This window comes from Canis aureus, chromosome 10 (genome assembly GCF_053574225.1).
Source record: "Canis aureus isolate CA01 chromosome 10, VMU_Caureus_v.1.0, whole genome shotgun sequence".
Taxonomy (NCBI): domain Eukaryota; kingdom Metazoa; phylum Chordata; class Mammalia; order Carnivora; family Canidae; genus Canis; species Canis aureus.
Window position 1 is genome coordinate 65,195,052 of NC_135620.1, and position 27,874 is coordinate 65,222,925.

The 27,874-nt window shown below is 44.2% G+C and overlaps 1 long non-coding RNA gene across 6 annotated transcripts in view; it reads left to right on the top strand.

Moving 5' to 3' along the window:
* The window catches only part of LOC144322611 (uncharacterized), a 35,274-nt gene that overhangs the window by 4,287 nt on the left and 3,113 nt on the right, over positions 1-27,874 (top strand). For 4 of the 6 annotated variants that reach the window (XR_013388267.1, XR_013388266.1, XR_013388268.1 and 1 more), the window contains 4 exons: positions 191-2,136; positions 3,000-3,125; positions 7,026-7,198; positions 27,437-27,596. This is a non-coding gene — a long non-coding RNA (uncharacterized LOC144322611). Of the gene's footprint in view, positions 1-190; positions 2,137-2,999; positions 3,126-7,025; positions 7,199-11,657; positions 13,265-27,436; positions 27,597-27,874 lie in introns of those variants that run through there. The other 2 variants (XR_013388269.1, XR_013388270.1) reach the window with 2 other exon arrangements.

Here is a 27,874-nt window from a genome sequence, read left to right on the forward strand (position 1 = left end):
ATCCCGCCCTGCTCTCCAACCCCAGGGGTCCTCCCCACCCCCACCTCACCCCCTGTACCCCTGCTGCAGCCCCCCTTTCCCGCTGGCTCTGCGGCTCCACCTCCCCATCTCCCCAAGCATCTGGAGCAGCTGACTCAAGCACCAATGAGATAATGTTTTTATTTGCTCTGTTTGTTTTTTGTTTATAAAGCTGGGCTCCTGGGAGAAGCCAGATCCAAAGGCAGGTCTGCGAAGTGAAGGTCAGCCCTGAGCTGACCACAGGACCACAGGGCCCGGGCCCAGCTGGGGAAAACACCAGGCCACCACACCTAATGGGCCTGTCCCAACCGCCCTGCCCTTGCACTGCGACAGCACTGCTCCTTGGTGCCCGGCCCCCGGCTGGCGGCTGTGGTGACCCAAGCAGAGCCTGCAAGGACACTGTCCCGGAGACCCTCAGGGGCTCACCGGAGAGGCTGAGGGACTATCGCCTAAGGCAACACAACACGATGGCGCGTGATGACAACGAAAGCTCATCGGCTCATTTGAGGATTAAATTAGTTGTAGCGAGTCCTTAAAAAAAGTCAACAATTATTCTTACGACAACTTTAGCATGTTAGAAGCGGCAAGGAGGCTCAGGGTCCTGTCCTGGGGGTGGGATGGCGTGGTGGGAAGGGGCCGGGGGTGTCTGATTGGCATCACGTGCCTCTAAGCCCATGTGTATCCTCATCACATAAACAGATACTTTCCTCTCCCTGCCGTGCGCCGGGATCCATGCTAGGCTCTGCCTTGGGGAGACCCCAGAGACGTGTTAAGACCCCATCCCTGCCCCACCAAAATCTTGTAGGGCTGGAAAGAAAGAGGACGCTGTATGAAGCGTGCAGCAGTCTCCAGCATCACAAGCTCCTGGACCTCCCAGAGCCTCTGTTTCCCCAGCTGGACCTATATCCCTGGTATCAGAACCCTCTCTGTCCTACAGGGCTTCTGTGTGGATGAAACAAGACCGTCTATGCAGAGTGGTTAGTAGAGCTCCCAGGCCATTGTAGGAGCCCAGTCGGTGGGTGGATACGTGATGTGGATGAGGGAGCCCCTTGGAGGCAGCACGGGAAGGTGACATGGGGTCGGGGCATGAGCAGGGATGAGTCCAGAAGGCCGAGGCATCCGCAGGAAGACAACTGGCGAGGAGGTGTGAGATGGTGCGGCGTTCTTGGAAAGTAGTGGCAGCTCGGGATGAAGGCCACGTTCCTTCTAGGGCATCTAGACGTGGCTGGGAAGGTAAGGAGTCGCTTCATGGGTTTCGAGGACCTCGAATGCCGATGTAAGGAATATAGATTTTGTCTCGCAGGCCAGTGGTTTTCAATTCTCCCTCCCCTTCCCTTCCTTTCCCTTCCCTTCCCTTCCCTCCCCTCCCCTCCCCTCCCCTCCCCTTCCCTCCCCTCCCCTCCCCTCCCCTCCCCTCCCCTTCCTTCACTTTCTTCCTTCCTTCTTCCCTTCTTTTCCTCCCTCCCTTCCTGCCTCTCTTCCTTCTTTCCTTCCTCCTGGCCTACCCGATGTCTCCTTCTTTCCATCTTTCTCTCCTCTTGCCTTTCAGCTGTGGGATCTTTTGTTTAAAAGCAATCTTAAACAGAAGCCGAGTATAAAGAACAGAATGAGGAGAGGCTGCTCTGCTGGAGGAATAGCTGGGAGCCGTCAGAGCCTGGGTCCCCCCCCACCCCCCCCCGAGAAAGCAGAGCTCGACACGAGGGTTTGTGGGCAGGTAGTTGTTTTTTGGATGTCATCTCAGGGAATAGTAGTGGGGGGGGGGCATGAGGAAGCAAGCAGACCAATACAGGGGTGCTCTAGCGGACCGGTCATCACTACGGGCAGTGGGGCTGGAGTCTGCTGGGGCCCTCCTAGTAGCATATAGGAAGCGTCTGTTTGAGGATGAAAATGGGGTCACTAATCCACTTGCTTCCCTCCCCTCGTTGGCTAAGGGCTGCTCCGTGGGGTGTTAGCTCCCTTGCATTTCCAGGTTTGCCCAAGCATAAGTACTGAACAGGTACCCACGGACACCCACCTACCTCATGACATCTGAGAAGCCCTTGGGTGGCAAGCGAGTGAGGAGGTGGTGCAGCTGCGAGAGGGCACCTCAGACCCCAGCAGCGATGGCTGCGGTACAAGGTGGGTTGCAAGGGTGTGAGGCGGGTCACAAGCAGCGTGAATGCAGCGCCTCTCCCACAGCACAGGTGTGCAGAGAGGTGTGTCGGGGAGGAAGTCCACACGCATGACTGCCATGACGGACCAGGTGAACACTAGTGAGGGAGAACCCAAATCACCTAGAGTAGGAGGGGAGCAGAGGCATCATTTTGGAGAGTATGGGGAGGCCGAACCCCAGGGCTGTGTCTGGAGGCGGGAGTGACTGGAGAGGTGGCCCGGTGTCAGCCGCAAAGGGGGAGGAGGAACTGCAAAGGGGGGAGAGGTTTATCTGTTCTCTTGAAATGGGACTGGGCTTTTTCCTTTTCCAGGGGGAGGATAAAACGAGTCCCCAGCTTTCCTATAAGCCTCTACTAAGCAACTCACTGAGTAAAACAAACAAAAAAACCCTCCAAAATCAAGCAAATGGGGCTGGGGTATGGGTGCTTGCACAGGACTTGCTACTTTTTTTTTCCTGCTGCATTTTCTCTTTTATCTACAGAGCTTCCTCCCCCTCCCCTGTCTCGTAGACTCACAGACACTTGAAGCTGGAAAGACATTGTGTTTTTGCAGATGCAAAGCTGGCCACGATGACAAAGAAATCTACCTGTGTGTCGGGATTCCAGCTGTCACCCAGACCCAGTTCTCACGCCTGTGCCTCCCCTGTACCCCATTTTTGTGCAGCTTTCTCATCCTAAAATGAGCCAAGGGACATTCCGAGGCTTTGGGTCAGCATCCCTTACCATCCCATCCCTTACTTGTTTCAAGCCCACAAACAAAAAGTGTTGCCTTTAGAATATCCAATGCCATTTTGCTCTCCTAAGCCCCACTTCTCTCCTTGCTTCATCCAGGGTGAAACTGGTCCACGGAGCGGTAAAGCGATTTGCTCAAGGTCTCATGGCCAGAAGTGAGACCTAGGCCTGAAACCAGGTTTCTTCCTGGATCTTCTCTCAGATGTAAGATGGGATTAAAACCATGTGCGTATGGGAAGCACACAAGCACACGGCAGGTACCCATAACGTGCTGTCTTCTCCCTCCCTCTCGTGTGGTCTCTTTCACCAAACCATGCAGTTGCTCTCATACTTCCTCCAGCCAGTGCATTCTGGAGGATTCTCTGGATCACTTTGTCCCTTTATAAAAGGACAAGGGTGGTCTAGAGACTCCCTGCAGTTCAGACAACTGCTCTAATTGCTCATTGCCTGTGCCTCACGGCCTTGAGGATAAAGTCTGGACTGCTCACCTTTGACTTGGGGCATACTCATGTGTACCCCAGCCCCTCTGGTTCTGCCTTCGTGTGGAGACCATCCTGACCACTCTGGGTACAGTTCCCTGCCTTCTTGGTTATAGATCTACAGAGAGAGCACTCAGTGTCCTGGAAGTCATGGCCTCTTTGGGGAATCGTACCCACCACTAGGCAGTCCTTCTTGACAGTTAAACAAGCCTTTTTCATATCATGTTCCTCTGTTGATTAGCACGGGACAGGTACTCAGTAAATCCTTGTCAAGTTAGTGCAGTGATAGAAGAATACCTGGATCAGTGAAGCAACAAATAGGGCTAATACACCTGCCTTTCATGAGCTTACAGAGCTGTCGTGGTAAAGATACAAGAGGTGAGTGAGAGCAGCACAAAGTATGAGGTGTTGGACAAATATGGACCATTATCCCCATGGATTTAGCGTGTGTGCCCACATGGCCTCTGCTGGTGCTGTACGTATTGCTGTCTGGGTGGCAGGGGTCAAAGGAAACCTTGCAGGGTAACTATGTTTATTGTTAGAGAAGTAACCATGTTGTAGTTTCCGAATAGAGGTTGGCATGAAAAGCAGTCAGAGCATATTCAGGTCAACAGGGCCGACTCAAGCCAAAGAGCAGTCTGTGTCACTTAGCAGGTCACCTGGAAATTTCAAAGGGTTCAAGATGGTCTTAATTTCTTAACTGCACTCAACCTCTCAGAGTCTCAATTTTCTCAATGATAGACGGAGATCAAATAGCAACTGCCTCCCAGAGTGGTTGTGCTAGGATGATACGGTCTGGATCATGCGTGGGTGGGAAGGCACCCATCCGGGTGTTGGCCCCTGGCAAATGCTAAGTAAGTCGCCGTGGTGGGGGCGATGATCATGATATTGATGAGACAGGTGACTGATCATGCTCAGAAGCCACTGTGGCACCTGGCTTGCAGATCAAGCTAAGTAATATTTGTTAAAGAACAAATAAAGCCAGATCCTCCAGGAGAAGTGAATCAGGCAAGAGGGATAAACATGTGGAGTGAGTTACTCGGGAAAGCAATTGCAGCCAAGGCTCTAAATGAGTTCATGAGAAATCAGGTTTGTTTCTTTATAAGAGATGGATGAAAAATATGGTGAAAAAAAAACAGGAAACTGGGATCCTGATGAACCAGAAAGAAGGGCAGTAACTGAAAAAAGCCAGATGATTTCTTCTTTTTCTTAGTATTGGGTCCATCCAACAACAAATAGGGAACTTCTTCATATGAATGGTATTGTGGTCATTTCACTGGGCTGGGCTGCATGGCATGCTGGGATCTTGGGGATCTTTTGGGATCCTTTGAGATCTGTTGGCTGAGTAACTAACAAAGAGGGGAAATAAAGTCAGTCCTTGAGGAAGGATGGCAGAGATGAACTCAAGGAATTCTAAGTGCCCATTAGACAAGTGCCTTAGGTATAACCTGTCATGCTCCATGCACGGTGACAACTGATTAGACCAAAATTCACTCTCAGGCTAAAATCTAGACATCAAGTAATGAGCAGCAGCCTTGAGAACCTGGCTTGACCATCTGCCCTCCAGGTGTAATCCATATTATATGCTGATAAAGGGACGTGATCAGATTCCCTCTAACAATGTTATGAATATGGCATACAGAGGAAAATCAGCGAAAAAGAGTTGAAATAGCAGAGTAACCTGTGGGTAGAGGGACAAACAATCGGACACAGAGAGACACGTGGACAAGGGAGTGCTGGATGTTGGAGTACTAGAACAGGAAACCCGACGGCTGCTTCTAAAGACAAAAATTCCAGGCTGCTTGCTCTTGTTTCTCGCGCCACGGGCCATCATGGGAGCCATTCTCTTTGAAGCCTGGGAGAGCAGCTGCCTGTTTCTGAGACTTCCTTACGTCCCTGAGTATCCCCAAACCTCTGTGTCTCAGGCAACCTGATTTTTGTTATTTGCCACCTGAAAGATACCTGTCGACATGTTCTGTTTTGGGCCTGTGGGGTACCTACAATGAGATCCACATGGAAGGTCTGCAGATGAGAGCCCTGGACCAGGTGTCTTCATTCCCCAGTCTTCCTGCACTGGTTCACTCTGGGTCTGCCTGCTTTAGGAAACAGCCCTACCCATTGACAGAAGGCCTGGGTGATGGGGAGATCCCAGGACTCAGAGAAGTCAATCTGAAGGAGATAGGTCCTCAGGACCCCAGCTGATTGGCCTAAGATGTCAGACCAGAAATTTGTCCAAGCAGGAGATGGGATAAATGTTGGGAGTGAGAGGGATGCCTGGGATATCAGTGGGCATCCCTTTTCTTAGACAAGGGGTGCTCTAAGCAGTCCATGGGTGCAGAGTTGCCCAATGGCTATAGCCAGGCTCACCTGACTGTCGGCAAGGACCAGTGGCAGCTCATTTATTGCTCTTGGAGAGGAGTGGCATGACCCCTCTTAGAGTTAACCTGTTGTGCCATGCTCCTCAGCTATGAACAACACTGCTGAGGGGACTCAGGTGGGGTAGGGATGGGCTTGTAAGCTGAGTTGGGTTGTTGGGTTGGCCTGGGAAGGCCAGGAGCCGACAGCTGCACTCGGGTTGATCCATTTGGTGCAGGCACTGATGAGATGTATTCCCTGCTCTTCTCTAAGCTGTGGTGTTGGTAAAGACCATGTCCCAGGCTTCTCTGTAGTTCTAGCGCCCGGCGTGGTGCCCAGCATACGGAAGGTACTCAGTAGATCCCTGCTGAATGTGCGGATAAATCATTTAGAGCTGGGGACATGCTGTCCTAAGAAAAAGCATAAATCTAAGATTCTAAATATTAAACTCTTCAATGTGAGACCTTCTCGAATAATCATAGGCAGGATTCATCAACACACTTCATGCTCGAAACAGAGGCAGCTGTGACATGGAGAAAACAATTTCTCATCTGGAGATGCTGGTTCAAATCCTGCCTTTAACAGTTTCTAGCAGTGGGGCGGGGAGGAGGGGGCTAGTAGAACTCCACCGAACATCTCCAAACATCTCCGTGTCTGCCTCTTTGTAAAATGAGGAACTGATGCCTATTCACGGGGTAACAGAGGATTTGGTGGGACGACATGTGAGAAAATAGCCTACAGCCGAGCTTGATAAATGTTTGTTGAATGGCAAATGCCATTGTGGTGACTCAAGTTCACCATGGCTCAGTTCTGCTTTTTTGCCTTGACTCATCCCCCTGTTGTCTGCCAGGAACCATGCTGTGCTCAGCCTGGTTCTTTCCGAGACCCAGAGGGACATTTACAAGGCTGGCATCTGGTAGGAAGCCACCCTTGATCACCTACTGCCTATGCTCGGGGGACAGGCAGTAACAGACAGACTCTGAAAGGGGGAGTCCTGGACACCAAACGTGTGAGTCTTTGACTGAAGCCACTTCTTGGGGAGAATATGGGCACGTTCAGAGGGGAGAATTCAGCAGAGTCATCTGACTGGCACCCGATGGCGGCAGGAGATCCGCACCTTAGCCATGCCTCTGAGCCGACGCAAGCATCCTTTGGGTTAGAGGAGCCACGGGGTTAGTTTGCTTAATACACCATTAAATAAAGCAAGAGACAAGCAGAGATAAAGGTTAGGTATTTATAACACGATGCACCGGGAAAAGGTGGTGATAACCCCCCTATTATCTTTCCCAAGAGAACTGTGGACAAAGCAGCAGATTTCAACTGCAGAGGGCATGAGGACTCCCAGGGAGGCCTGCAGGAACATTGCAGAATGGGACGCATCCCTGCATTCATCGGCCGAGCAGTCTGAGCCAGGCTCTTTCTGTATGTTCTCTCTCATCCACGCTATAGTCCTACATACTAGAGGTTAGTATCCCTATTTTGGTGGAATGGAAGCTGATGCTCACACTTGTTACGTGGTCCATCTAAATCCAGGACACTTTTGAATGTCAGAGCCAGGACTCATCCGAAGTGTATTATTCTACAGAACCACGCTGCCCAGGGACCACTCTGGTTTATAAATTACATTTCAATGTTGTGTAAATGTTGTATACTTATTCTGTCAAAAGTTGGAGGAGCAGGACCCTTTTATTTAAAGGGGTGTTAGGAATGCTCTAACCAGTTTTCCATTGTACCTCACCGCTCTGTGCAGTAGGCATGTCACCGCAATGACACAGTGGCTCCATTCATGATCCTATTGAGAGGTTCTATTATCTTCGATCTCTCCGCAGCATGGCATTCCTGTGCATTCATGCATGTGTCAGCAGGACCCCTACTACGCACCAGGCACTGTGCAGTGGAGAACCCTTGGTCAGAATTACAAGGAAACGGAGTGGGTTTTACCTGCATAGACAGGTTCATGTTTAGAGCCTCTTTTTTTGTGTTGTAATCAGCTGACATTTGGAATGCTTCACAATTCAAGCAGGGTCTTCACGCTCACGTTCTCACTTGATCTTTGGCACAATCTTGGTAAAGCCATACAGGCCAGAGGGTGTTACTACATTTAAGTCGAGGTGCAGAGAGATTTGAATGACTTGTTTCAGATCGTTAAACCCCAAAAGGAAGGAATCTGCTTTTCCATCTTTCTCTTATCTCTTAAATTCAAGTTGCTCATGTTTGGGGATCCCTGGGTGGCTCAGCGGTTTGGCCCCTGTCTTTGGCCCAGGGCGTGATCCTGGAGTCCCGGGATCGAGTCCCGCGTCGGGCCTGCTTCTCCCTCTGCCTGTGTCTCTGCCTCTCTCTCTCTCTATGTCTATCATGAATAAATAAAAAATAAAAATCTTTAAAAATAAATAAATAAATAAATAAAATCTTAAAAAAATTGCTCATGTTTTTGAATCTCAATTTCTGCAAAGCTTGAAATACATGTTTTTCTTTTCCTTTTTTAAAATCAGTTTTTATTTTTTTTCCACCACATACTGTAGGAATATGATTTTTAAAAAATAAAATACTACTAAAAGTCTTTTAATAAAGACTGCTGATCTCTCTCTGTCCCTATTTATCAGTTCTGATGCCATATTTAGACATTTCAACTAGTTTAATGGTTTTTTAAAAATATATTTCTGAGTAAAATTTCTATGCCACTTTTTACTTTGAGACTTCTGCTGAGCTAAACGTGATGGGCTGCTATTATTCTGATGTGGTGAGTGAATTATTAGTTCTCATACACCACCGTCTTGATGTATGGAAAGTGAGATTTCATTGTGGTTTTGATTTGCATGTTCTGTAAAGACTAATGATGTTGGCCATTTTTTCATGTGCTTATTGGCTACTTATATAGTGTCTTCAGAGAAATGTCTATTCAGACCTCTGCCCATTTTTAAATTGGGTTGTCATTTTATTATTGAGTTGGAATAATTCTTCATATAGTCTGGATACGAGTACCTTCTCAGAAACATGAATTGTAAATATGTTCTCCTTAGCTGTGGGTTATTTTTTCACTTCCTTGATAATGTTCTTTGAAGTACGAAAGTTTTACATTTTGAGCAAGTCCAATTTATCTGTATTTTCTTTTTTTACTTGTGCTTTGGCATCATATATAAGACTTTGCACAAACCATGGTAATGAAAATTTATTACCATAATGTCTTTCAAGAGTTATATAGTTATAGCTCTTACATTTAGGTATATCCAAATGCTGAGTTATTTTTTACATGGTATTGTTACATTTATTTTTAGATTGTTTACATCATTTGATTTATAAAATGATTTTTTTTCTATTAATATTTCAATTTCTATCTTCCCTATTAATATTTCAATGACCTATAGCAGTTATGTACAGAAGTTGTTGATTTTTATATATTTATTTGCAACCAGTAGCCTTTCCAAACTCTATTAAGTGCTTACTTTTTTCTTTTGGGGTTAAGAAACAGAAGATAATAACTAGTTTTTAAATATCTTTGCTAATACCTATCTCTCTTTATGCTTTATTTCACAGACTTCCAGAACAGTGTTATATGAGAACAGATGATAGTAAATGTCTGTGCTTTGTTCTTGAATTTAATGATAACGCACCTGGTGTTTAATTAATGATTTTTAAATTGACTTCTCACAATCTTCATTTTATTTATTTATTTATTTATTTATTTATTTATTTATTTATAAGTAGGCTTCACACCCAGCATGTGGGGCTTGAACCCATGGTCTTGAGATCAAGACCTGAGCTGAGATCAAGAGTTGGCTGAGCCAGCCAGGTCTCCCAACTTCTCACATTCTTTATCATATAAGAACTATCCTTCTATTCCTTCTGTACTATTTCTAGTTTAATCAGGAAAGTATAGTAAATGTCATTAAGATTATCATTTTTTTTCTTTCTTTAATCTGACGTAATGTTGTAATGCAGTTATTAACATTTTCAGTATTGAACCATCCTTGCATTTCTGGACTGAATATTGCTTGGTCAGATGTATTATTCTTTTAAGATGCTGCTGGTTTGGATCTGCTCACACACTAGTTATTACACTTGCAGAGATGATACTGCCCAACATTAATCTATGCCAAATTCCTTTTCTTGAGCCAAGCCAAACAACATGAAGTCAGTGAGGAGGAGGTTAGTAAGAGAAAGCCTAGATGAGATTTCGAGATTTGATTTCTATTCATTTTGGATAACCTGGTCATTGCCCATCTGACAAAAATGCTTGTTCTATAGCATAGTTTCTCACTCCAAGGTCCTGCCTCTATTTTAATAAAGCACAGAAAGAAAGTGCTGAAGCATCACAGGACAGTCTTAGTAACATTAAAATGCAATAGCTCAATAGTTATATGGCCATTTATTAAGCGTTTTCAACATGTCATACTATACTTGATGCTACATATGTTATTTCTTCCTCCTCCATCTCCTCTGCTTCTTCTTCTCCTTCCCCCCTCTTCCTTTCCTCCTCTTCCAATTCCTCTTCTTCGTCCTCCCCATCTTATTCTTATTCTTGGCAAGGAAACACATTGTCATATTAATTTGTGTTTTCTATTTGGCAAGGGATTGGAAAATTGTCTAGAGTACACGTTCCCTCACCTTGGGCGAGTTTATCAGAAGCTTTTGTGTTGCAGCACTGCAGAGAGAAGGCATCTAAAAGACACCCTCATACCTATTCCCACCCTTAGGCTTTTGTTTGAGATACTTATTGAGGGAAGTTAGTGTTTGGGGTGGAGAAGAAGGCAGAACTGGCCCTACAAGGTAGACAGAGGTTATCATCCCAGAGCCTGGGGGTGGGGGGAACATGCTACGGCAGGTCCCAGAAGTGACAGAAACTCATGCAGCATCCTGAAAAGTGCCAGGATCTTTGACAACAGAGTGGTGCATGAATGCCACAGAATTGACTACCGAGAGTCAACATCTTGGGACGCTTGCAACATAGCTGAGTGCGCATGCTTAGCATGATGCCAGAGAGTTTCCTGTTTGTGAATGGAAACATTTTTATTTTATCATCTCAGTGAATAGCTGTGGAGTTGAGAACAGAATACATTCTTCCATTTTTCAGGCACTCAGTATTTGCACATGTCCAGAAGGAAGATGAGAGTTTCCCCTGAGATCCCCCTTACCAAAGTGATGGTTTGCTTCTCACACCTCAGTGTTGGGGAGCAAATTTCTGTCTTCTATTTATACAACTCTTGTTTGAACCTTAGGAAGTTTTGGGGGTTATAAAAATCATTATTCCCATTTCCAAATAAAAAAATTAATGCCCAGAGAGGTTAAGTAACTTGTACAAGGTCATGATATCACTTTTTAAAAAGATTTTATTTATTTATTCATGACAGACAGACAGACACACACACACACACACAGAATGCAAGCATGGAGGGGGGGTGCACCAAGGGAGAAGGAGAGAGAAACTCAAGCAGAATCCATGCTGAGTGCAGAGCCCAACAGGGGGCTCGATCCCACAGCCCTGAGATCATGGCCTGAGTTGAAACCAGCAGTTTGATCCTCAACCAATTGTATCACCCAGGTGTACTGGGTCATGATATCATTTTAAGTTGTCCTGAGTTCAGAAACCATGGTTCAATAACTACACTATGTTGCCTTGCTTAAAAAAGAGACAGAGAGAGAAGCTATTTCTTATGGGAGAGATTACTTTGTGCCAGGCAAAAGGTTAAATGCCATATATATGTACCTAGGTATACAGATATAAATGGATATATAGATATATGCATTTATTAATTAGCTGATGTAATCTCCATTCCCTGTAAGAAACTTTCAAGGAAGTTCTTCCAATTATATTAATCATCTCATCTTATCATAAAGCAAAAGATGGAGAATCATGCTGGTAGTGTTGAGCTCCAGTTCTGCTGCTAACTCTGCACTTTATTTCCTTCCTTTGTGACATGAGAAGAGCAAAACTTGCCTCTCCATATTATTATGAGTATTGAGTGAGGTATTGGAAATAGCAGGCCTTGCTGACTGTAAAAAGATGTGCACACGTGGACCTCACTTTCTATTGAGACTTGCAGCCTGTATTGGTCATGTCGCCTGAGAGCCTCTCTCAGCAGTTACCAGGACACTGAGACATACATTACAATGCAGAGGGGACCAAGCCACCAGGAGTTGGACACCGGCCTTGGAAACTGATTGTTTACATTTGTTTGTAGTCTCCTTGAAGCAGAGGTTAGGTCATAGTTCTTTGGACCTGGCAAAGTCAGCTGGAAACTGCTCATGGCCAGGCACCCCACCTGATTGCTTCTTTCCAACCCTTCCCTGCATTTAGGGAAGACAGACGACAAGATGCACTCTCACCATCACACCAAGGAATCTCCCTTTGGCAGCTCTTCCAGGCAGCAGAAATGTCAAAGATCCACGTGTGCCGTCCATCCGCAGGGTCCAGAAGGTGATCTTCCGGGGAGCTTCCAGGGAAATCAAGCCATCATGGGGAAGGTCCAGAGAGACTTGCTGTGCAGGTATCTGCACGCAGGATGACATCAAGGCATGTGTCTGTGGTCTGAGGTTTGCTGCTTGGCGTTTGGTATAGAAAGTCATTCAGGACAAACTGCTCATCGAGGCTAGCAAGGAAGGGGTCTAATGTATTTGTGAAAGAGTTACCACAGTCAGCCTCATTGGGGTCACAGCTCAGAACACCCCTAAAATGCAGTCATACTATGTCACAGGCAATGAGAGGTTCCAGGGGAAAAGCAGTAGGAAACCACTGAGATTTACAGACTTCTTTTTCACTCCTACTGGGAGAGTGGGTCTTGGGAAAGAAGGCATTCGGGAGACAGCAAGAATCACCGTGAGGATAGAGACCCATCTTTCACTCTGCTCCTGCCGAACTCCAGGGTACCTGACAATGCCCAGGGCACACCTGATGTGCCATAAACATTGGTTGGTAACTGAGTCAATGAGTCTTTCAGCAGGGAGTGGGGGTGGTCCCACCTGCTCTAAGTCTCTGTACAGTTTAACAATTTCTTCTCGTGGAGGAATAAATTCGGCACTAACCCCCAGTCATTTTCCCCATCAAGAATTAGGATGCGAGGTAGGAAATGAGAAATGGTCGTAGGCACAGAATCAGAAGTCCTGGGTCTGATTCCTGGCTCTTCCTCTGACCAGTGGGTGGGCCACGGAGAAGTCACATAAACGTTTTGAGCTTCAATTTCCTTACTGAAAATTGACAGTAATAATTCCGATGTCTTGAGGCTGTGGCTTTTTTTTTTCCTAATTCAGTGAAAAAAATGTGCGTGATCTGCCAATACAGTTTCTGGGAGGTGGCAGTTAAGAGTAAGAGCACATGTTCTGGCATCAGCACGTATTCAGATTCTGGTTCTGCCGCTTACGAGATGAGTGTCCTTAGGCCGGTTACTTCACTTTTCCGTCTCTTCTTCATCTCTAAAAAAAAGGATATAGTGATATCTGTTGCAGGAGGTTGAAGGGATAATTAATGTAAACTAGTTAACACGCTGCCTGGAATATGACAAGCGCTTTATTATGATTATTACTACTGTTAGAAAAAGAAGCATTTTTCATTTGCATATCAGCTTTTGATAAGATAAAGCTGCTTATTGTTTCTCAAGGATTTCTCTTTTTTCTTTTTTAAATATACTCTGAAGAAGCACAGGCACCCCATGCTGTTGAGTGTTCACTACAGAGTTTCAGTGCAGCATGCCATTTTTTTTGCATGTTTCTTGTTTTGGAACAGAACCATGAAAACACGCAAGGGCTTTATAAAGCAGACAACATCCTCTGTCCTTCCCCAGGTCTCCAGGACATAATCCAAGTTCATGATGCATTGAAGAAAGAAGTGTAAACCACGGACACCTATCACACTGAGACAACATGTGGCTCTTTTTCCAGTGTGATCTCACGGAGAATTCCCAGGTCATACAAGGTTTCTGAGCTTGAGTTTCCCATCTCTCAAAAGGGGATTCCGGATTCATAGTATTAGGATGAGGCTCAAAGTACTTTCTCTGTATGAAAAAGTTTTTTACCTGGAAGAAGATTGATACAGAGTACTACGATGTGGTCCTCAGGGCAAATCCCTCATGCGCCCCCCTTCTGGGTCCCTGGTGGTTGAAAACACCTTATAAGGACCCTCCTCTTTCTTGCTCACTGAATCTTCTAGAGTCCCCAGAAAACAGAATTTCTCTCTCTACCTTCGTCTCTGCCCAAAGGAAACTGCGGCATTTTCATGATCTTTTGCCTTATAGCTGACATCTCCCTTCTTATACTAATGCAAAGAGGCTGCTCACAGAAATTCTAAAGGTCAGAATTCCTAATCACACACTCCCACTGCCTTGCAATCTTATCAACTTATGGCTTATGAATGGCATTCCCACAGGAAAAACTGTTCATAAAAGCTGGCTCAAGCCCCAGGGCCACCTCCCTTTCTTACCTTCCTCTTGCTTCCTGTAAGGCCTTGGGTGTTTGATCCCCAGGTTATGGGATTGGGGAGCACAACCTGGAGGACCCAGAACTGGAGCAAGTTCCTGTCTTTTTTTTTTTTTTTAAGATTTTATTTATTTATTCACGAGAGATACAGAGAGAGAGAGAGAGAGGCAGAGACAAAGGCAGAAGGAGAAGCCGGCTCCTCAAGGAGCCTGATGTGGGGACTCAATCTTGGGACTCTGGGATCACGCCTTGAGCCCAAGGCAGATGCTCAACCACTGAGCCACCCAGGCATCCCAGCTGGTTCCTGTCTTGGTCACACAGGGCTCAAGACCCAGAGGTGAGTCAAGCCAGATTCCCTGCAGGCAAGCCTAGGTCCAAATACCGGGTTGCCTGCATTGTAACCCTATTGCCTTACCGGATGCTATTCTATGGCCAATTTTATTCTTGCAACACTGTGAGGTAAGAATAATTTGCCAGCCCTCCAGATTAGAGAATGGAGGGACAGAGAGGTTCAGCGACCTATCTGAAGTCACACAGCTGCTAAGTGGCAGAGCTGGAATCCAAATGTGAATCCGCCTGATGCTCAACCTCAGTTTCTTTCCCCCCCGTAACAGACTACCTCCAGAACGTCAGATGAGATAAGTTTGTGGGCTGACTCCTAGAGCTATTTTGCCTTGGTAGTAAAGGCATTTTTCAAATGAGAGTAGAGTATTAATGAATAATTTTCCTAGGAAGTTTGAATGCTGGGAATGCTGGAATGCTGGCGAGAGCACTAAATGAGTACCAGCAGCTGCATCAGCTGGGCAGTTTTCCTCCTGAGTCTTCTGGTCTCAAGGACCCAGAGGTTATTTCTGATTACATCAGCAGCCGTGCAGATCCAGTTCAGGAATCTTGAAACCACATATGTGACTCACATGTCGTTGTTATAACAGTAGGAAACACATTAACTCGGCTTTAAAGAGCGTTCATTGAAAAGTTGGCCTCTCAGAAACCAGTTTCTTGGTTTGTGAAGCACACCATCTAAGCCTTCCTCCTGACGACAGTGTCATAGCGTGAGCCTGTATGTTATGTGACCTGACAGCTTAACAAGACTATATTTGCTTTTGCAGACTCTGTGTTCCAGCACATTCCACTGAACTTATAGCAGGTGACTAATGGGTATTTCACCACCATGACATTTTGAGTTGCAAGCCATAGGGATGGTCATTTGATTGAATAATACATTAAAAATGTTTTTTAAGACTTGTATTACAAAATCATTCTGTGGAAATCATAAGCAAAAGTTCTTGCAGTCTGCTTGGGGACGGACAATGCTGCTGGTCTATTACAGACATTTCTGAATGAAGGAAGGTGTCGCTTCTCTTTTCCAGGTACATGCTGTTGATTCTTTCTCTGGATTTTTATGTGCTCAAAATCAGAGTTTTTCCATAGTTGGATCACCAGGGTGGGTGGGGTCTCAGAAATCCTTACATTCTGCAGTGTTCACATGGGAGTTGAAGACCCAAAGCATATGCTAGGGGATAGGAACTGGGGCAGGACAGAAATTATTAGTTCCAGCCAAGCATGAGTTCATTGTCAAGTTCTACTCCTGTCCTGGCTGTAGGATCTTGGAAGAGTCACTGAGCTTCTTCGTATCTCAGTTTCCTTGTATCTAAAATGGGGGAAATAATTTTACTTCTCAAGGGAGCGCTGTGAGGATTAAAATAAGAAGATGGATAGAAAATGCCTGGTATATACTAAGTGCTCAGATATGTGGTGGTATTCGTGTCTTTGTCTCTGGGAGTAGAGGACAACCATATAAACAGTGAAACAAGTTCTTGAGTTAAGGCACAGGGGCTGTCACAGAACCTGGGGGGACAGAATCTGGTAGGGCCAGAGTTACTGGAGGAGAAGGAGGGAGGAACCAGCAGTGCTCCCTTACTAAATGCCTGCCACCATGTGCCAGGGATTAGAGTGGGTGTCAGACGAAACAGGATAAGTTCTGTTAAAAGATATGAGACTCTAACTTGTGTGGACTGGTTTGACTTAAGAGCTTTGCTCTTTAGGGTTTTCTCTCTCCTGCTTTTTTAGGTGATATAGGGAGAAAGGGAAAGGAACATATGCTTTTATTTACTTGAGGGAGGAAAAAAAGAGAGAGAGAGAAAGAAAACAGAAACTAATGTTGGGCCATTAAAACTCTGGTAAAAACTGAAATGGCGGTGCCTTGAGATTTTCTTGTCATGTTAATAGGTTCTTGGGTATAAAATGATGGAGCAACAGGGGTCTAGTAGTTATTATTGGAAAATTAAATAAGAAGATAGCCACAAAGATAAAGACCTGATTTGATAGTTCTCTAGACTTGGGTTTGTTTACTGTAAAGAAAGTAAAAGCAGCTTGATTTGAGTTTGTATTTGGCTTTGCAGGGAGCTTTGTGTGGGTGATTTTGCATATGCACAGGCGCTGCCTTCCAAGAAATGCCAGCATCTGCACAACTGGGAGGCATGCTCTGGTTTGCTCATAAAAGTCTTTATCGTCTTTGAGAAAGTGATTCAACTGGTCTTGATGGGCAGCCGGATAGAAAAATCTAGTGAAAGAGGGGACATGATCAAGCTCATATGGACACAGAGGCTCAACAAACATGGCTTTGCAACAGCCTCTATAAAGTGGCTTCAAAAGATTTATTTGAACAGTGTCCATCACACTGTGGATGCATGCCAAACAGCCCGTGTGGACCTAAACTGCATTATATCTACTCAGTAGGGTGTGTGATGAAGCAGAACTTTCTCAGGCCCACCCTACCCTGAGAACTCCATTAAAAGTTTGTTGACCATTTCCTACTATAGAGATACCACATTAAAGCTACATAAAGCCTAGGGGCCAAACTCACTTGGGGTGGGGGGACATGGATGAATGAGTGGACATGTTGATACTCTCTCTGTCCGGATCCCCTCAGATTCCTTTTACATTTCTAGGTACTCCTTCTCTGCTTCTGGTGCCCTTGTTTCTAACAGACAGCTCTCCTGGGATACTGTGGCCATTTTGCCCAATAGCTCAAAGAGCTGGCTATACCCAGGAGTTACACCACATGCTGGGTGGTCCTTTGCCAATGATGAACTGTAGTGAAGAATCCGAATACTCAACTCCCCTGCCTTAAATCTGGATGTGCTCAGGTGTCATTTCTACTTCAGAGCCTCCTGTAGGATCAGGTGGGAGCTGGACTTACCCTGGAATTGTACCCTTGTACAATTGTGCGCCTTCCTCCCTTTTCCTCATTTGTTTTTCTATAGGCTCTTCTGGGGACATTTCCCTAATAAATCACTTGCATTTGAATTGTCATCTTAAAGTCTGCTTCTAGAGAAACTGCCTTAAGGTAATGAATTAATCCAAATGCTTCATATTGGAATGCTGTGTGTATATGTGTCTATGTGTACAATTTTAACTATTCTAAGCCTCTTCTCATGGCATAAAAGGGACCTGTTTGGTAGGGAGATCTTATAGCTCTCCTAGGAAGGAAAAAGTTGATTCTTTCCATCCCTATGTTGGGAGTGGAGGCAGGGATCCCTAGACTGGGACTACAGACTGTGGGTGGTGAGAGCAATCTCTGCTAGGAGCTATGAAGAAGGTGGTACTTTGACTCAGAGTGAATCAGGAGAGAGAGACACTGAAGAGAGAGAGAGACATCGAGAAAGAGGGAGAGAGAAAGAACAAGAGCACTAGCAGCTTGGACTAGTATCGGTGATGTAAAGTGTCCCAAGACCCCTTGAGCAGCTACTGTTTCAAGCATTGGCAGTTGGAAGACGTCACAAGTGTCTACCTTTACAAATCTGTGGAGCATACAAATTTCCTTGGGAATGCCCAGGAAATAATGGAGACCATGAGATCCTGATATTTTTCAAGAGATAGCTACCAATTTTGGAGACATTCAGACCATATTGTCACAGGTTCCTAATGATACCAATAGCCCAAGGAAATATTATATGTGTTTGTAGACTCAGCTGCCTCTGAGAGTCGGGGGCTCACCATTAGTGGAAACACCCAAACAGAGATGGGAGGAGCAGCAATGGGCACATTGTACCTGGGATTCCAGTGTCAACTGGGTGACAGAGGTGGCCCAGTTACCTCAACATTTTAAACTTCTTCACTTATGACTGAGCCTTTGAGAGAATAAAGCCTATTTGGGTGCAGATCTTATTTGTGAAAATTAAACTTCAAATATGTAATACATTTTCTTTTTAGTGTGAATGGTGGCTCTGGGCTCTGACCTGAGGTACCCAGGGCCTTCTCATGGCACAGTGACTGGAGCCCATTCTTTTTCTTGGGAATTGTCAGAAGAGCTAAGAACTCTGGGAGAGGTGTGGGAGCAGGGAAGCAATGTCTCCTTACTTGGCTAGTATTGTCCAAGTTGAGAAAAGGATAACTATTGATGGAGGTTACCAAATTGTCCCAAAGAGAACAAGCAAATAGTTTCATGGAAAATGCCCAGCTCTGAACTCCTGTAACTTTTCACAAAGCAGGGTGGTTATGAGAAGGAGAATAGGTGGGTCCATGTCCTTGACCTTCCCTTGGAGACAACGCGGTCTGGATAAGAGAGGGTTACACTGTGCATGGAGGACTCAGTACTTTCCTTCTCCATTCACCCAAAATCCCACTGGGATATTCTAATCTCCTTGGAACATGCTGCATTATCTGTACTTTTAGCACAGCTCACGTTTCAAATGGCAAGCTGCAGAGCGATCTGATTGTTTTATAGGCACAGCCAAGAGAGGAGCTCCGATTCCTTTCTCTTGGCCAGGTGCCCTCTTTGAGGGAGAAGACCTGTGGTGTATAGAGACCAGCCAAGTGCTTAAAGATTTCAGAAACTTCAAAGGCAGGGGAGGGGCCAGCAACAATAAAATGGAAAATGATAAACATTCAGCTTAAAGACGAGCGGAGTTACAATCCCTGAGAAATTACTCTGAGCGGAGTGAGGGGCTGATTCTCAGAGGCCCGTGGCAACATTCCACGGCATTACACAATGTTCCAAGAAGCAATTATTAGCTTTGTTTTAGTTGTGATTAGCACAGTTAATGACTCGTAGAGGCGGAAAGACAATGCAAGTGGGAAGGTGAGCCCACAGAAAGGGGTTTCTGCTCCAGCCCCATACTCACCAAGTAAGGGGAGCTCATCTCACCTTTCAGGGGCCTCCACCCATTTTGAAATTTCAGTTTTGAAACTATCGTATAAGGAGAAGCCAGGTTGTTTTTAAAAGGCAAAAGCCATTGCTGTCGAATAGCTAGATGAGATCTGTATTATTAAAGGACCCGTCACTTCCTGTGAGCAGAGCTATGCCACGGGACTCTATGTCACTAGGGTCATGTCTACACAAAGGCCAGAGGACAGTCAAAGAGATCAGCTGGAATGTTGAGGTGCAAAGTATTGGAAGAGCTCAGCCTGACTGTCCTGAGGGACTTAAACAGCTCAAGCAGCAGAAAACAAAAACAAAAACAAAAACAAAAGTAGGTAGATTAAATTCAACAATGGTATGTGAGCATTTCCTATGCGCCTGACACTTTTCTAGGGACGTGAGATATACCAGTGATCAGACCATAGAACCTTTCTCTTGTGCAGCTTCTATTCTAGAGAAGGAGACAGACAATAAATGAAAATCACAGTCATAAGTAGTATGCTCTAAGTCGATAGCACTGTGGGATAGAAGAAATGGTGAGCATGGGGAGGAATATCGAGAGGGTTTGGAAAGAGGCTGCAGAATTAAGCAGGTGGTCAATCTGGAGCCTTTAAGATAGAGAGATCAGAGCAAAGACCTGAAGAAAGTGGTGAAGGTAGCCTACAGGTGTCAGCAGGAGGAGCGCTCCAGAGAGTTTTGAGTTCTCTCAAAGGGTCAGGCCAACAGTTATGCCCTATGTGTGCCAGAAGGGTGGGGAAGCCCATGGGGCTACGGTGGAACGAGGGATGTGGAGAGAGGATGGAGATTCAGACAGGTAAGGGGTAGAGGAGAGCCCGCCAGGTCTCTGAGGCCATTGCGAAGACCCTGTGAGGGCACAATGTTGCCTACGCTAAATCTGAATGCCTAGGGAACTTGAATATCTCGGACAGAAGAACATATAGAGACAGAAAAAAAAAAATCATACAGTCCCTACCTTCAAGAAGTCCAGTGGACTTCTTGGTGCAAAGATAGATAATTACACATATAATAATAATAATAATAATAATAATAATAATAATAATAATATATAAACAGATAGTATAGTCCACAAAGTCTATGATGTAGGGATAGAGAGCAAGGTCCACAATCCTGTTTGGAAGAGGCAGGGAGGATTTCTTAGAAGAGAAGGTCTATGCACCGACTGGTTAAAGTCAAGGGTAAGCTTGTCGGGTGTTACTTTACAGATGTGTCTGGGAGGACATTGAGTCTCCAAGGATGGGCCTCCAAGGTGGCTTGCCCCAAGGTACTCAGCTAAACTTGGCCTCCAGTCCAGGCTACTTTCTACCAAAGCAGGTGCTTCACCCATGCTCGGAACCAGTGGGAGTTCTGTTTGTGAAGTGACTCTTCACCTCCCTGCTGAGGTCATGGGATGGAGGAGAGCTTTCGCTCAGCTTGCTGTTGCTGACGTCACCGGCTGCACTCTGTAAGAGAGCCTCTCTCTTCCCCTTCAATAAAATCTAGACTGGGGACATGGCTAAGATGACCCTGCACAAATGAATTTTCCATGCTGGGGAATCCTAGAGCAGAACAAGGAAGGACCCATCAAACAGAAAATATGTGGGTAATTTAATTAAGGATTCACTGGAGACTTCAAGTCTTCAAGGTCAGCAACCAGAGTATCGAAATGTATTCTTCTGGGTGGAGCAGAAAGTTAGCAAAATTGATATTAAGAAGACCTGGGGCCACGTGCAGGTTCAATCACTTGCTTGCTATGTGGCCATGGGCCCGTTTTCCTTCTCTGTTATATGAGATCATAATACTTGCCTTCCTCATCTCCCAGGACTATCCTGAGGATCGTGAATGCGATAGCATGTGGTAAACTATAAAGTGCTGTACTTACTGTTTGGACAATATGACACACTTTTGCAATCTTATGAATACGCATTATCTTTGTATCAGAAATGTAAAACCTCACAATGATTCTCCTCTAAAACCTTCATGTCACAGAAGAGCAAACAGGGGCCCATTTAAATTGCCTAGCACATTAGAGGCAAAGGCAGGCCCGGGTCCCCTGATTCATCTTTCAAATAGGTTACAGAATGTAGCCAGTAGACCATGTGAATGAACGTTCTTCCTGCTTCTGGCTGAGTCAGAGACACAGGAAGTACCGTTTCCTCTTGGGGCTCTTCCACTGAAAGCACCTTGCATTTCCTTCCATAATAAGCACTTTCACTGGTCTTAAAAACATTTCTTTTTAAAATAGTTGACTACTTGTCAAGAATCTACTGAATACTGGACTGCTGTAGACGCTTGAATGAAAACCCTCCTAGGAACTCAGGGAGTTATTTGTAACCAACCCCATTTTGCAGAGGAGAAAACTGAGTCTCTGAGCTGGAGTGACTTCCCCACCATCACACGGTTAGAAGACAACAAAGCAGGGGAGGGGAGGCCCCCTCTGAAGGCACGATGCCCAGTACCTTTCCACTTTACCAAGACCATAGATGCCACTTTCCCTTTTAGCCTCTGGCAGAAGCTAGAAGTCTGGATTGGAAAGGACTTACTTAAAGGAAGCAACTGAAAAAGTGGAATCTGTCTTCATGAACAGACCTGATGAGTAGAATTAATGTCACAAATTAGGCTTTCGCGATGACCTGAATTTTTTTTTTCTTTACAAGATTGCAAACAACGGAGCTAACCATATTTTCCATACACACAATGACTTTTATCCAAAGCAGTTTCACAAATATGGTGTAGATGAATCATAGGTAGGATTTATGAGTGAGTGCAACATGTAGCAATGTGGGAGGGCCTATTAGAGACAGTGTCTATGTAATAACAGAAGCACTGAAATCACAACTGCTTAAATCACAGATACTTGGCAGAGAGGAGAGATTCATTGCTATCGTAAATATACCAGAGGATAAAGAAAAGAGTGAAAATTACCCAAATTTAGTTATCTAGAAGCGATCACGTGTGACACTGCAATGTATTTTTTCCTTTCTGTCCCTGAATGTTGCTTTTTGAAAGCATTAGCTGGAATTAGACTGTATGTGAATTTGCTTATTTTGCTTTTTTCACTTGGTGTTATTAGTATTATTTACTATGATATAAAACATGCTTCAAAAAAGCATAGTTAGTGGATAAATCATATTCCATTACTGGAATGAAAGAAAAAAATATTGGAGAAACACCCTGGAGGAGTGAATGAGAATAAAAACCAAATGTGGAAAAAGGACTCATCTGAGTTCCAGGTTTTTGAAGCAAAAGATAAGGTCTTTATGAGAGAAGACAGAGTGGACTCTCTCATTTCAGTGACAGCCTGGGCTCCCTAATTCTAGTTAACATTCTCATGGCATCATTTTGGCTGACTTTGTTAAACTGGCGGGGTGTCCTAGCACAGGGACTGGTAAACATTTTCTGTCAAGGGCCAGATAGCGAGTAGTTTAGGTCTTGAGGGTCATATGTTCTCTATTGTAACTACTCAGTTTGGCCAGTGTAGCAGGAAAGCAGCCATAGATAAATGTAAACAAGTGAGCATGGTTGCCTATCAATAAAACTTTATTTACAAAAAGAGTGGATAGGATTTGACCCTCCATAGGGACTTTTTTTTTTTTTTTAAATCAGCCTTTGGGCTGGACTTCATGCTATGCTAGACTCTGTATAGATACAGAGAAGAATAAACGTTTTGTCTTTGCCTTCAAGGAATGGAGAGAGATAAGAAAAGGGATCATTACAATGCAGGATACTAAGAGAAATAAACAAGGTGCATAGGAAATGCTGTGACATCAAAGAGGAGGAAGTAAAGAGGCCTTCTCTGAGCAATAAAGAAGGACTCACAGACAGCGTGATATGTAGCCTGGATTCCAAAAACAGAGTAAGAGTTCACCTGTGTGTGCCCGTTCAGTTGGTTGTGTTTTGGGTTTCTTCTCCTATAAGGTTTGAGGGTGTCTTCATGAAAACACCCAAATCTTGGCCCTGGCCCAGACCAGTAGTTTCCCAAGAAACTGGTGGGCACTTTCCAGAGAAAGCTTTACTAAACCATTGCCCTGGCTTATTTTCCACCCTTGTTTGATCAACCTACGAGAAAGCAAACACCAGTCAGTGCCTCTTTGAAATCCTTCTGTGTTGTGTTTATTTGGTGTGTATACATGTTATACAAGGTACTAAAGATTAAATCATGGGGAGTTGTTTTAAGATACAAATTCCACCCCCAGGTATGGGGCAACTGTGGCCTCCATTCAATTCCATAATGAGTGCCTACTATGTGCAAAAGGTGGTTTTCCTGGGCTCCTGTCCAAGATAATTATCAGCCCTCAGTTTCCAGCACCCCATCTGTCAGGAGCTGCAGGACAGTTGTCAAGGAGACAAAGGGTCCTGCCATGTTTGGAGAGGGACCACAAGGAATGAGGAAGTAGAAGGGAAGGCTGGTTGTGTTGAGGGTGGTCGTGGTGACTGTTTCTCTTTTAGCAGGAATCCTGCTGAGGTGAGTGTTAATGATTCCATTTCTGGTCTTGTTAAGCGTAACCAGTCTCTCCAGAGATCCTTGAAACAACAGCGCTATCTAAATACCCAGTGTTTTTCCCATACTTGCACATGAATCCCCCCCAGCTCTGCCTAAACCAGCTGCTAAGAAAAACTTAGCACAATCCCAACAGATTTCCATGAGAGCACTGATGAGGGGAAGACATGAAGTTGGAGAATCGTGTTGAAGTGCTGGAAACCTTTCTCCCCAGGGGTCAGGAAGATTTTAAAATTTACATATTATTAAAACATGAGTAAAATACAAAAAAAAAAAGCAGTTTAATTTAACGATCGAGTCCTCTGCTTTGAAAATTATAAGTAGGGAGCGTAATGTCTAAAGAAAAATAAATGGATGTTACATATGTAATCAGAAGTTAAGAGGGAGGTGCTGAGAGGTGGAGAAGAAGACATTGATGCGCAGTGGAGGTGAAAGGAAAGCAGGGAATGGAACTCATCATAAAAATGCCAAATTTCCTGTAGAGGGTGAGAGGAAAAGAGTAAAGGTTAAGCAGAGAGAATCAACCCTTAGTAAAGAAAGAAAAAAGAGGTAGAAGGAAGAGAAAATGATGGAAAAAGAGTTATAGACATAGCACTTCACAGGAAATTGCCATCTGGAATCTTCATGGATAGAATGAAGGAAGGCCCCCTGTTTTCAGCTCTTCACACTCTTATCCTTAATACTCTAGAGGCTCTAATTGTGATGGAACTGCCACAGCAACCCAACCAGGGCAAGGGTTTATGCTGGGTTGCTGTGACAGTTCTCAGAACAATATTGTTTCAGATGTTGACATGGCGGCAGCTCTCTCAAGTGGACTGGTGATGGGCTTGTACCCGAGGTTATTGGCTATCGCTTAACATTCTTCAGGTGCCTTGTATAAAGAAAGAGCGAGATGCTAAAACCCAGAATTTAGGTTGAGCCAAAGCATGGGCATTTTAAAGCATTTTCCAACAAAGATAAAAGTCTCCCTTTGTATGGAGAAAAACTACATTGGAGCGATGAGGATAATTGCATCTGAGTCAGCACATATTTATTGAACAGCTGTAGCGTGCCAAGCACTGCATTTGTCTCTTTACGCACACGTCATCTCATCTAATCTCCAAAACAATCCTGTGAAGTAGTTAGTATTACCTTCATTTTCTTGGCAAGGAGACTGAAACTCAGTGAGCTTGCATGTGATTTGTCCAAGGATCTAAAGCTACTAAGTAGCAGGGTTGGGTTGGTGCCCAACACTAAAGCCCGAGTGTTGCCAACCATCTCAGCATCACTAATGTCTTGGGCCTGCCACCAGTCCACCCAGAGAGAACTTGGCTCAAGGGCCCACTAGATAAGGGATTCTCAGGGGACATTTAGCAATATCTGAAGATGTTTTTTGATGTCACAAGTGGCTTGGGGATGCTACTGGCATCTAGTGGATAGAGGACAGGGATGCTACTGAACGTCAATGCATACAACAGTCTCCACAACAAACTATCTGGCCCCATATGTCAATTGTGCCAAGGTTGAGAAATCTGAATAAGATAGAGGCTGTGGCCAGAAGTGCTCTTCTAAAAGACAGTCTCTTACAAAAACACTCAGATTGCACAAAATGTAGTACTTGAGGTACCTTGGAGGTTTCTCAGGGGAGAAAAAAGTGGGAAAGTTGCCTTTTGTTCTTTGTTTGTTGCTTAAATATACGACATTTGGCTCTGCAATCCCCAATAAATTCCTTGGAATATAATGTATTAGGAACGAAATAGAAAATGCTGACTAAAATAATCCTGAAATGTTTCTTTGACTACCACTCCTTTAGGCCTGTCATCTTCTGCAGAAAATCTCAAATCTCTGCAATAGTGACTTACTTGATCGCTCTCCCTGTCTCCCTGTCTGGCTTCTTGGAATCAAATCTCCACCCATCATCTTTCTAAAACCAGGTCAGGTCATGCCTTCCAGGGCTCCTTCCTATACCCAGAATCAAGATGGTCCATCCTGTCTAGCCTGACCTTTGGGGCGTCTCTGTGTTGCCCCAAACCACCTCTCTCAACTTTATTTCCAACATCTCTCCTTTCCAAACATTTTTTATATTCTGACCAAACTACAATACTTATTCTTACGGGTTGGTGATGGATGGGTCATAACCTGTATTTTCTTGCCTCTGTCATTTGGCTAAAGCAATTCCTTTTTCTTGGAATGCACTTTGATTTGTCAGTCGTGATCAACCCTACCTCAAGTACAGCTCAAAGGCCACCTCCTCATCAAATTGTTCTCTGATTTCCCAAATTACAAATTAATCATTTTACCTCTGAAATCACATAGCCTTCTCTCAGTACCCCCAAATTTGAATCTGTGTGCATGTATGTGGATTACATGTGAAATATATAATATGTAACATTGTTATACAACGTATCACATGTGCTATAGTAATTAAAATAGTTTTTAGTATTGATGCAAGAACATCTATTTAACTCAGGGGAAGAGAATAGAGAACCCAGAAATTAACTCAAGGATATAATTTAGTGTGAATTTAGTATATCATAAAAGGGACATGTTAAGTCAGCAACTGACTGTTAAATATGTACAGCACTTTATATCACTTAAAAAATAAATTCAGATGGATTAAAAACCCAAATATTTAAAAACCACTATAATACTATTTAAGAAAATATATTCTTGGGATAGGTTAGCCTTCAATAAGCACCAAAAAAACAAAAGGAAAAAAAGAACAAAAAGCAATAAATATATCTATTTAAATTAAAACATTTTTCATTGGAAAAAGAACCTGAACAAGAATAAAAGAAAACATACTGGGAAGAAGTATTTGTTATGTAGGACACAAAGTGTTAGTATGAGTAATATGTAAAGAGCTTCAACAGTTCAATAAATTAAAATGTTCTAATCAACATAATAGGTAAATGACATATGGAGGCAGTTCATAGACTAGAAGATACAAAGAAGATACAAATAGCTATTGAACACAGGAAAATATAGTGATCCTTATTAGTAATCAGCAAAACAGAAAGTCATCTATCACATCCCTTTTGAAGCTCATGCAGTTTATAAAACACACAAAAAAGACTAATAACATTAAGTTATCGTAAGGGTATGGAGAGCAGCCCGAGTGGCTCAGCGGTTTAGCACCGTCTTCAACCCAGGGCATGATCCTGGAGACCTGGGATCGAGTCCCACGTCAGGCTCCCTGCATGGACCCTGCTTCTCCCTCTGCCTGTGTCTCTGCCTCTCTCTCTCTCTCTCTCTCTCTCTCTCTGTGTGTGTGTGTGTGTCTCTCATGAATAAATAAATAAAATCTTTAAAAAAAATAAGGGTATGGAGAAGTAGCAAGTCTTATATACTATGAACATGATTATAATTGATAATGCTTATTTTCAATAATAGTAATTTATTAAGATTTACTAAAATGGAAAATGTGTGAACTCCTTGGCCTACCAATACCATTCTAGGAGAGAATCTTTCAGGAGTTTATACACACATATATAACCGGATAAAGTATAACTTCAATAATTTTGTAAATGATAAAATCAATATTTAAAAAGACCATTGTAACAGCTACTATCTGTTAATCACCTACTTTCAAAGTATTATAACAATTTTCTTAAACCCATTATTCCATACAATTCATAAGCAGCCTGCTAAATGTATGCATTATGTCATATTACAGATCAAGAGAGTTGAAGCATTTGCTCTCTGGAAATATGAAGAGTAAGCCTTGGAGCCAGATTGGAACAAGATCTGCCTAATGGCAAAGCTGACACCCTTGATGCAAGAGAGAATGAGAACACTTGGTGAGGATGGTGCTCTGGAAGCAGGAGCTCGGAGAGGTGGGCTGAAGTACACGAACCATTCAAGGGTGGGCAGAACCAGGGAGAGATACAGGTACAAACCTTAGAAACCACCAAAAGGCCAAAAGTGGAGGGGTATGTGTACGCAGTAATGTGAGTCCTGCCTAGTGAGGGGCAATATACCAGTAGTGCCATGTGGTGGGATATATGGGTCACGTAGTTTTAAAGGCACCAAGTCAAGGCTCAGGGATTGCCCTCTGGAAGAGGTAGCTAATTTGTCCTGGGATGGGGAGAGGGGTTGAAATGGGCAGAGGCTT